Source organism: Tenrec ecaudatus, chromosome 2 (assembly GCF_050624435.1).
Source record: "Tenrec ecaudatus isolate mTenEca1 chromosome 2, mTenEca1.hap1, whole genome shotgun sequence".
Taxonomy (NCBI): domain Eukaryota; kingdom Metazoa; phylum Chordata; class Mammalia; order Afrosoricida; family Tenrecidae; genus Tenrec; species Tenrec ecaudatus.
Genome location: NC_134531.1, coordinates 160,918,231 through 160,928,227, shown reverse-complemented (window position 1 = coordinate 160,928,227; position 9,997 = coordinate 160,918,231).

The window sequence follows — 9,997 nt, the reverse complement described above, 5'->3', positions numbered from 1 at the left end:
GAGTAGCAGGATACAAGATCAATAAACAGAAGTCGGTAGGTTTTCTATACACATAGGACAGGACCATGGGAGAGGGGATTAAGAAGGAAGTATCCTTCACAGTAGTTAAGAACAAACTTAAATACCTAGGAATATATTTGACAAAAAATACTAAAGACCTATACACAAAAAACTATAAGCCCCTGCTAAAGGAAACCAAAAGCGATCTCTACAAATGGAAGAACATCCCCTGCTCGTGGATTGGAAGGTTTAACATTGTAAAGATGACAGTCTTACCTAAATCACTTTACAAGTTCAATGCTATACCAATTCAAATACCATTAACCTTCTTCAAAGAATTGGAAAAACTGACCACCAATTTCATATGGAGAGGGAAGAAAGCCAAAATTAGCAGAGAACTCCTCAAGAAGAAGGACACAGTTGGAGGACTCGCCTTACCTGATTTTAATGCCTATTACACAGCTACGGTGGTCAAAAACAGTGTAGTACTGGCACAACAACAGACACTCAGACCAGTGGAAAAGAATAGAAAACCCAAGAATAAAACCATCAGCATATAGACAACTGATCTTCGACAATGGTCCCAAAACCATCAAGTGGGAAACACACACAGGTGAACTGGAAATCGACAAATGGGATTTAATAAGAATAAAGCACCAGTGCACCTCAAAAGACTTCACCGAGAGGGTGACAAGACAACCCACAGACTGGGAGAAGATTTTTAGTAATGAGACATTGGACAAAGGGCTCATTACTAAAATCTACAACACCATCATTATCTGCAAAAAGAGGAAAACTGTTAACCCCCTAAGGAAGTGGGGGAAATAACTGAAAAGAACTTTCACTAGGGAGGAGACCCATATGGCCAATAAGCATATGAGAACGTGTTCCAGGTCATTAGCCATAAGAGAAATGCAAATCAAAACAACCATGAGATAGGGAAAAAGCTACTGTATACAAACATTTCTGGGGTGAGGACCACATAGTATGGCAGGGACCAGATCAAATATGGGGATATAAAAAGGAGGTGGGGGAAAGAAAATGAATAAATGAATAAATAGATAGATAGATAGATAGATAGATAGATAGATAGATAGATAGATAGATAAATGGGTAGTGGGGGCACAAGGCACTAACCCAACCAAGGGGAGAGTATTGGTAGGGCATGATAAAGGGTAATGTAACCAAGATGAATTACGGAAACCCAAATGAAGACTGAGCATGATACTGGAGCAAGAGGAAAATCAAAGGAAATAGAGGAGAGAACTAGGAGGCAAAGGGCATTTATAGAGGTCTAAATAAAGGCATGAACATATGTAAGTATCTTTATTTATGAGGATGGGGAAATAGATATATGTGCATATATTTATAGGTTTAGTACTAAGATAGCAGAAGAACATAGGGCCTCTACTCAAGTACTCCCTCAATGCAAGAATACTTTCTTCAATTAAATTGGCATTCTATTATGCTCACTTTACTGACACAATCGCTGAAGACAAAGCGGGTGAACAAGCATATGTGGTAAAGAAAGCTGATGGTGCCCGGCTATCAAAAGATATAGCATCTGGAGTCTTAACGGTTTAAAGGTAAACAAGCTGCCATCTAGCTCAGAAGGTCCACATGGAAGAAGCACACCAGCCTGTGCAATAACGAGGTGTTGAAGGGATCAGGTATCAGGCATCATCAGAACAAAAAAAAAATCATATTGTTGTGAATGTTGGGGTGAGTGTGAAATGGAGACCCAAAACCCACTTATAGGCCACTGGACATCCCCTTACAGAAGGGTCTCGGGGAAGAGATGAGCCAGTCAGGGTACAATTCAGCAATGATGAAAAATACAACTTCCCTCTAGTTCCTAAATGCTTCCTCCCCGCCTCCCATCCCCCTCCACCCCCCCTCCCACTATCATGATCCCAATTCTACCTTACAAATCTGGCTAGACCAGAGGATGTACCGTGGTACAGATAGGAACTGGAAACACAGGGAATCCAGGGCAGATGGTCCCTTCAGGACCAGTGGTTTGAGTGGCAATACTGGGAGGGTGGAGGGAAGGTGGGTTGGAAAGGGGAACTGATTACAAAGATCTACATATAACCTCCTCCCTGGGGGATGGACAACAGAAAAGTGGGTGAAGGGAGACCTCAGGGCAAGATATGACCAAATAAAAATTTATAAAATATCAAGGGTTCATGAGGGAGAGGGGAGAAGTGAGGGAGGGAAAAATGAGGAGCTGATGCCAGGGGTTTAGGTGGAGAGCAAACGCTTTGAGAATGATGAGGGCAATGGATGTATAAATGTCCTTTACAAGTGATGTATTTATGGATTGTGAGAAGAGTTGTATGAGCTTAATTAAATGATATAAAAATGCAATTATATTAGAATTTATGGTTAGTTCCTCTGTTGAACAAAGTTGATGTAGTCTAGTAAAATAAAACATGAAATTTGGAATAATGAAAATCATAAATGTATTAATTTTGGTGGATTACAACTGAGAGGAAATACAAAACAAAGGTCTAGGGTTTTGATAATGTTCTGTATCTTAGTAGGGATAGTGCATACCTTGTAAATAATTAATTAAAATATATACATGTTAGGGTCTCCTCTGCAACTACAAGGGATGTTCCACTAGGAGAGATAGCCTGAACTTCCTGGTAACAAGAAAATAAATTTAAAAGCTAAGTAGACTGATGTTTCTTAAAGTGGGAGTGGCAGCACCAGTTGACAGACTTCCCTTTATTCTTAACCAACAGAATTGAGCTGCCTCTCTGAGTCACCCTCCAAAAGGAATGCAAGGAAGCCCAAAAGATGAACAATCAGGTAGCACAATTGGGCAACATGTAAAAGACCCAAGGAATAGAATGGAGAAAGAAAAATTGAATCAGTGTTTTCAATATTAATCAATCTGACTACAATCAGTAAGGAAACAATCAACAACAAAAAAGTGAAGGAATCTGAATCAAGCCTGAGAATGACATGGAATATTATCAAGAGGAACAACACACATCTCACTGGGATCTCAGAGAAAGAAAAAAAAATTTTTATCTACAGAAAAAGCAGTACAAGAAATCATGGAAGAAATTTTTCAAACTTCACAGAGGTGAAAATAACTATTCTAGAAATAGAGAGATCTCAAATAGGATAGACATTGCCAAAAGAAAAACATCATGATATTTTGTAGACAAACTCCAATTTCAAGGGAAAGAAGAGAATTCTAAGGGAAGCGAGAGAGAGAGAGAGAGAGAGAGAGAGAGAGAGAGAGAGAAAATAGTCACTTACAAAGAAAACTTTATAAGGATATGCTTGGATTTCTCAGCAAAAACAACGCAGTCAAGAAGACAATGGAATTATAAAAATATAAAACCTGCCAACTAAGAATCCTATATATAGCAATATTATCCCTCAAATACAAGGGAGAAATAAAGTTATCACCAGACAGGGAAAAGCTGAAGGAATTTATAAAATCAAGACCAGTGCTACAAACATATACTCTCTGGATCACTGTGGACAAAGAATCAACAACACCAGACAAGTCTGATAGCATCACAAAGCACAACACCACCTAGAAACCAATCGAATGAAATTAGCACTCAAAACAACACAGAGAGGAGTAATAAAGACACCAAAAAAACCACTCACACAAAAAAGAGGGAAAGAAACCAAACTCAAAATAGCAAAATGACAAAACCCACATGTATCAATAATGTCAATAGATTAAATGCATCAATCAAAAGAGAGAGAGTAGCAAACTGGATTGGAATACAAGACTCATGTATACGCTCCTCACAAGAGACACACCTTAAATTGGATTTTAAGACTTAAAATAGACTTAAAATCTAAAGGATGGTGAAAAATCTACCAAGTCAATGGCAACCATAAAAAGGAAAGAGTAGTAATATTAATTTCCAGTAAAATAGACTTCAGGGCAAATAACATATTGAGAAACTGAAATGAACACATCCTAATTATTAAAAGAACACTACACCAGGAACATATAACTTCAATGCATATATACGTACTCAGTGGGGAAAAAAACTCAAAATAAATCAATCAAATTCTCACAGAACTGAAAATAGAAATGAAGCGCTCAACAATAATAGTAGGTGACTTCAACGCACCATTCTCAAGGAAAGAGAGATCATCACAAAAGAAAAGTAAACAACACAATCAACCAGCTTGGCCTCCTAGACATGTACAGAGCTCCACCTCAAAACAGCACAACATACATTGTTCTCCAGAGCACTAGGTGTGCACTCTAGGACAGATCATATGTTAGGCCACAAAGCACGCATCAACAAATTAAAAACATTGATATCTTACCATCAGTTTTCTCAGATCAAATTCTAATAAACTGGAAATCAGCATAGAAAGGACAGGAACATAATGACAAACATATGGAGACTGAATAACATACTACTTAAAAATAGTAAATAATAAATCAAAATATAAATGTATTAAGAAATTTCTTAAAACAAACAAGAACGATAGTACAACATATCAAAACCTTTGGTACACAGCAAAAGTAGTTATCAGAAAACAAGTTACAGTCAACTAAGTAAACATAAAGAGAGTAGAAATCCAAAATCAAAACCTGAACACAGTATCTCCAACTAGACCAAAATACATGACATAAACCCTAAAAACAGAAGAAAATAAATAATAAAGATTAGAGCATAAATAAACTAACTAGACAGAAAAACAAGGGGGAAGCCAACAAGTCAATAAATTGGTTCCTTGAGAAATTAACAAAATGTGCAAACCACTGGCAAACTTAAGAAAGAGGAGTTGCAAATATCTAGAACTAGAGATGAAAAGGGCAACATCAGTAGAGAAGGTCATCAAGAAACATCCAACCAAGAAAAGCCTAGGACCAGATGGTCTTCACAGGAGAATTCTACCCAAGTGTTCAGAAAAGGTCCATCACCAATTCTACACACACTATTCCAGAATACAGAAAGGAACAGCAAACTCCCAAACTCATTCTATGAGTCCAGCATAACCCTGATACCAAAACCAAGTAAAGGCTACACACAGACAGAAAACTACAGAACAATATCCTTCATAAACAGATACAAAAATTCTCAACAAAATCTGACCTATAGAATCCAACAACATGGCAAAGTGGGATTCAGAAGAAGAATTTAAGGATATCTTAATTTTTTAAGTCTGTATTTTAAAAACAATCAATGTAATCCACCACATACACAAGACAAAGAATAAGAACCACATGATCCTATCAATAGATACAGAAAAGTATTTGACTATATCCAACACCCGTTTCTGAGAAACCACTCCATAAAATAGCAATAGAAAGGAAATTCTTTAACATAACAAAGGAAGTATATGAAAATCCAATGGTTGACATCACACTCAGTGGGTTCAAAACTAAAACACTTCCCTTGAAAACAAGAGATAAGAATTTGTTGATCACACTTATTCAACATCGTGTCGGAAGTCTTAGCAGAAATATTAGGCATCAGAAAGAAATGAGGAAAATACAACTGGATAAAGAGGTGAAACTTGATCAATTATCAGTCATCAAAGAACAAAAAATCATAAAATCATATAATCATGATATGATCACTGAAGACAAATGGGTACATAAGCAAATATTGTAAAGAAAGCTTATGGTGCCAGGCTATCAAAAGATATAGCATCTGGGGTCTTAAAGGTTTAAAGGTAAACAAGTGGCCATGTAGCTGAGAAGCAACAAAGCCCACATGGAAGAAGCACACCAGCCTGTGTGATCACCAGGTGTCGAAGGGATCAGGTATCAGGTATCAAAGAACAAAAAATCATATCATTGTGAATGACGGGGAGTGTAGAGAGGCGACCCAAAGCCCATCTGTAGGCAACAGGACATCCCCTTACAGAAGGGTCTCAGGCAAGAGATGAGTCAGTCAGGGTGTGATGCAGTAATGATGAAAAATACAACTTTCCAAAATAACGATGTATAAATTACAAAGGGCACATGAGGGAGGGGGGAGCGGGGAGGGAGGAGGGAAAAAAAGAGGACCTGATGCAAAGGGCTTAAGTGGAGAGCAAATGCTTTGAGAATGATTGGGGCAGGGAATGTATGGATATGCTTTATACAATTGATGTATGTATATGTATGGATTGTGATAAGAGTTGTATGAGTCCCTAATAAAATGTAAAAAAAGAAAAGGGGAAAAAAAGAAAGAAAGAAAAGAAAATGATTAGGGCAAAGAATGTAAAGATGTGCTTTATACAATTGATGTATGTATATGTATGGACTGTGATAAGAGTTGTATGAGCCCCTAATAAAACGTTTAAAACAACAACAAAAAATACAACTTTCCTCTAGTTCCTAAATGCTTCCTCACCCCTCCCTACCCCCCATCATGATCTCAACCTACCTTGGAAGTCTGGCTAGACCAGAGGATGTACATTGGTACAGATAGGAACTGGAAACACAGGGAATCCAGGGCAGATGATCCCTTCAGGACCAATTGTGAGAGTGGTGATACTGAGAGGGTAAAGGGAGGGTGAGGTAGAAAGGGGCAACCGATTACAGGGATCGACATGTAACCTCCTCCGTCGGGGACGGACAACAGAAAAGTGGGTGAAGGGAGACGTCAGACAGGGCAAGATATGACAAAATAATCATTTACAAATTATCAAGGGTTCATGAGGGAGGGGGGAGTGGGGAGGGAAGGAGAAAAATGAGGAGCTGATGCCAGGGCTCAAATGTTTTGAGAATCATGAGGGTAATGAATGTACAAATGTGCTTTACACAGGGCTGGATGTATGGATTGTGATAAGAGTTGCACAATCCCCCAATAAAATGTTTTTGGGAGAAAAAAAAAAAAAAAGAAGCCCAGGGTGTTTCCTCCAGTGTGGTTTCGCCTTGCTTCCTTGTGGTCCATGATGCCAGCTGAGATCCTCAGCACAATGAAACCAAACTGGCAGGAGAGGCGCAGTTTTCTAGACCTTTGAGATGCACATTAAATCTGGGGCTGATTTACAGGCCACTTTTCTAGATCTTTGGCCACTTTAGAGGCCACTTTTCTAGATCTTTGAGCTGCGCATTAAATCTGGGCCTGATCACTCCACACTCGTTTAACCTGCACGTGAGGTTCACAACAAGTTTCCCAGCTCTGTGATCATCAATGACTTCAAATTTGCCAGTGTAGCTGCACTTCAGCATCTCAGTTAGAAACCAGGCGATGACTTTGGAGTTCAGCCTGCTAAGAGCCTGGAGGTTGCCTCTCTTTCCGGCCTCCCAGATGCTCTTCAGAGGATGGGCCAGCACGTTCATGTGCAAATTATTTTCCAAAAAGTCTATTTTTAAAATGTACACAATTATATATATTAAATATATAGAAATAGAAGATATCCACACTGGAGACACCTGGGTTCTTTTTCTAGCCAATCAATGCCCCTCAAGCACAGCCACAAATGCATCTCTCGGTGGAGGCTGGCACGTTGCTGTGATGCTGAGCAGATTTCACCAGAGCTTCCAGATGAAAATGGACTAGGAAGAAAGACTCAGGGATCCACTTTGGGGAATCAGGCAATGAAATCCTATGGATCACGGCTCCATTTTGTACATGCAAGTATCATGAGTCAGGGGCAACTAAAGGGCAGCTAACAATGACAAAATGTTTCTTTTCAATGTTTCAATGCAGGGTGCAAATCTATTCTTCTCGCCCCTCTGTCTTAAGCATCCCCAATTCTGCTCTTCTTAAGGGAGCATCCGCCATAGTTTCTAGCGTGCAGCAATATTTGTGGGAGTGAATGAGCAAATCTTTTGTTAGACTTCAGCAGTGTCAGACATACAGCAGGTGGTCCACATGTTCCATTAATAAATGAATAAACCACTGAATGAAAAAACAAATGCAGGAAAGTCCATCTTAGGCCAGGCTTTCTTGACCCAAAAGTCCTTGTGGAAGCAGTGAAAGATGAGAGACTGGCTGAATAAACGTGAAATGAGAGGAAGGAACAGACTGAGAAAGAAGTAGAAATAAGAGGCCAAGAAGGTTTGAGAGGAAGTAAAGCCAAGGAACTAATGCAAAGCCTCGTGTGGAGAGTGAACTGCTGCCGCCCAGAGTACAACATAAACGTGGAGACTCGAGAAGATGGGGAGTGCTTGGTCAGAAAGCTAGGGTCTGATAAGTCTTTAAATCTCTTCTATGTTAGGTCTCAGAGTGAAGAAATGGGGAGCCTAGGCCTGAGAAACACGCCCCCTGGACTCTACGCTGTTTTATAAAGGCATGGAATGCTAGGTGCTCCACTTTCCTGGATCGTGGGTGCCGAATTACTAAAATAGGAACAACGCTCTCTTCGTATTTTATGCATCTATACCTTCTACCTAAAAAGTTTCTGGTACCATTCAAACATCCCAGGTCGTTCTGCGGTCCCATCTTTACAATAAAAAGGACAGACAAGCGTGTTCTCTGAGTTCGGTCAGGAAAGGCTGGCAGTCAGCCCCCAACTCCTTGGAAGAAAGGCTCTTCCACAGTCCCATTTTCAGAGTCATATTCATCATAATACTTCAGGACAATTAGGCAGGCTGTTCAGTTGCTCTGAATATCCATCTCTCTTTACAAAGTACCGTTGAAGCCTGTCAAAGCAGTGCTGAAGCATCCAGCTCTCTCCTCTGTGAATGTCATCGTGGGCAGAGGCTCGGCAGTGTGTTAATTGTAATAGCAGGCTCAGGACTACATAATCTCAATTGATTAAGATTATTCCATCCCTTCTTTTTCCTCTCTTGCCCTCCACCTGAAATTTTTGTTCTTTTTCCATTTAATCACTCATTCATCCTTGCACTAAATATTTACGGAGAACCCCCTGTGTGCCAGGCATTGTGCCAAGCATCAGTAGTAAATCCAGAAAAGCCCCTTCCCTCATAGATGTCCTTGACCTTCTTTGAGCATGTGCCTCACCTTACTGGGAGTAAAAATGAAAAATAAATAAAATAGTGGTGGACTCTTCCTAGACAAAGTTTCTGAGGTTTTGCCCAGCTATGCTACTAGTCTGCTACTAGTTACCTGACCTCTCCTACCATAATTTTCCCCTTGTTTAAAATGAAATGTTGAACAAAACCAGTCTCTAAAAATCTCTAACCTAGATTTTTTCCAGTAGCCTCCAATTAGTTTCCCTTCTTTCATGTTGTCCCCTAGTGTGTGTGTGTGTGTGTGTGTGTGTGTGTGCACGTGAGCCACACACACACACACACACAATTGCCAGACTAATCTTGTTAAAACCCTAAGTCCATTCTTATTACTTCTCTGGGCAAAATCCTCCAATGACTTTCTATCTCACTCAAAATAAAACCCAGTTTAATTTATTCCTATGCCTTGAAGGCAGTGTGTGACCTAGCACCCAACTATTTCTCTAAATCTCATCTCTTACCACCCTCCACTCTCCCCACTCAGTGTCAGCCACGTTGGTCTCTGCTGCTTCCTGTATACTCCAAGCATACCCCCTTATCAGATAATTTGCATGTGCCTGGAATTTTCCCACTCTACTCTCCAAGGTTCACACAGCTCACTCCTTCATTACCTTCAGCAATTTGTTCTGAAGTCATCATTCCAGAAGCATTCCTTGGCCTGACCGCCCTGTATAAAATTACATCCGTGTAATCTCCATCCTTTACCCCTTTTCCTTTTAAATTCTTGTGATCATCTGATGCATTAGATATTTATTTGTTTTGTATCTGTCTCCCTTAGCTAGAAGATATACTCCTGTACCCCAGTACCTAGAATATTTGACACATAGTAATGCTCAATAAATGTTTTTGAATGGATTTTTAAATGAAACTCTTCTAGTAATAAAACTAATTTCAATGTTTGTCAAAATTTGTTCATACTTAGTAGGGATCAAATCTGGCTATTGAGGCTTATAAGGGCTAATAAAATATTGGAATTATACTAAAATTATGCAAAACAGAATACTTAGCAATAGAAATGAATCAGCAGCTGAAGCTAATCTTTTTATTCCATAAGATTTTTATTTCATAATATGGTGAATTATAAGA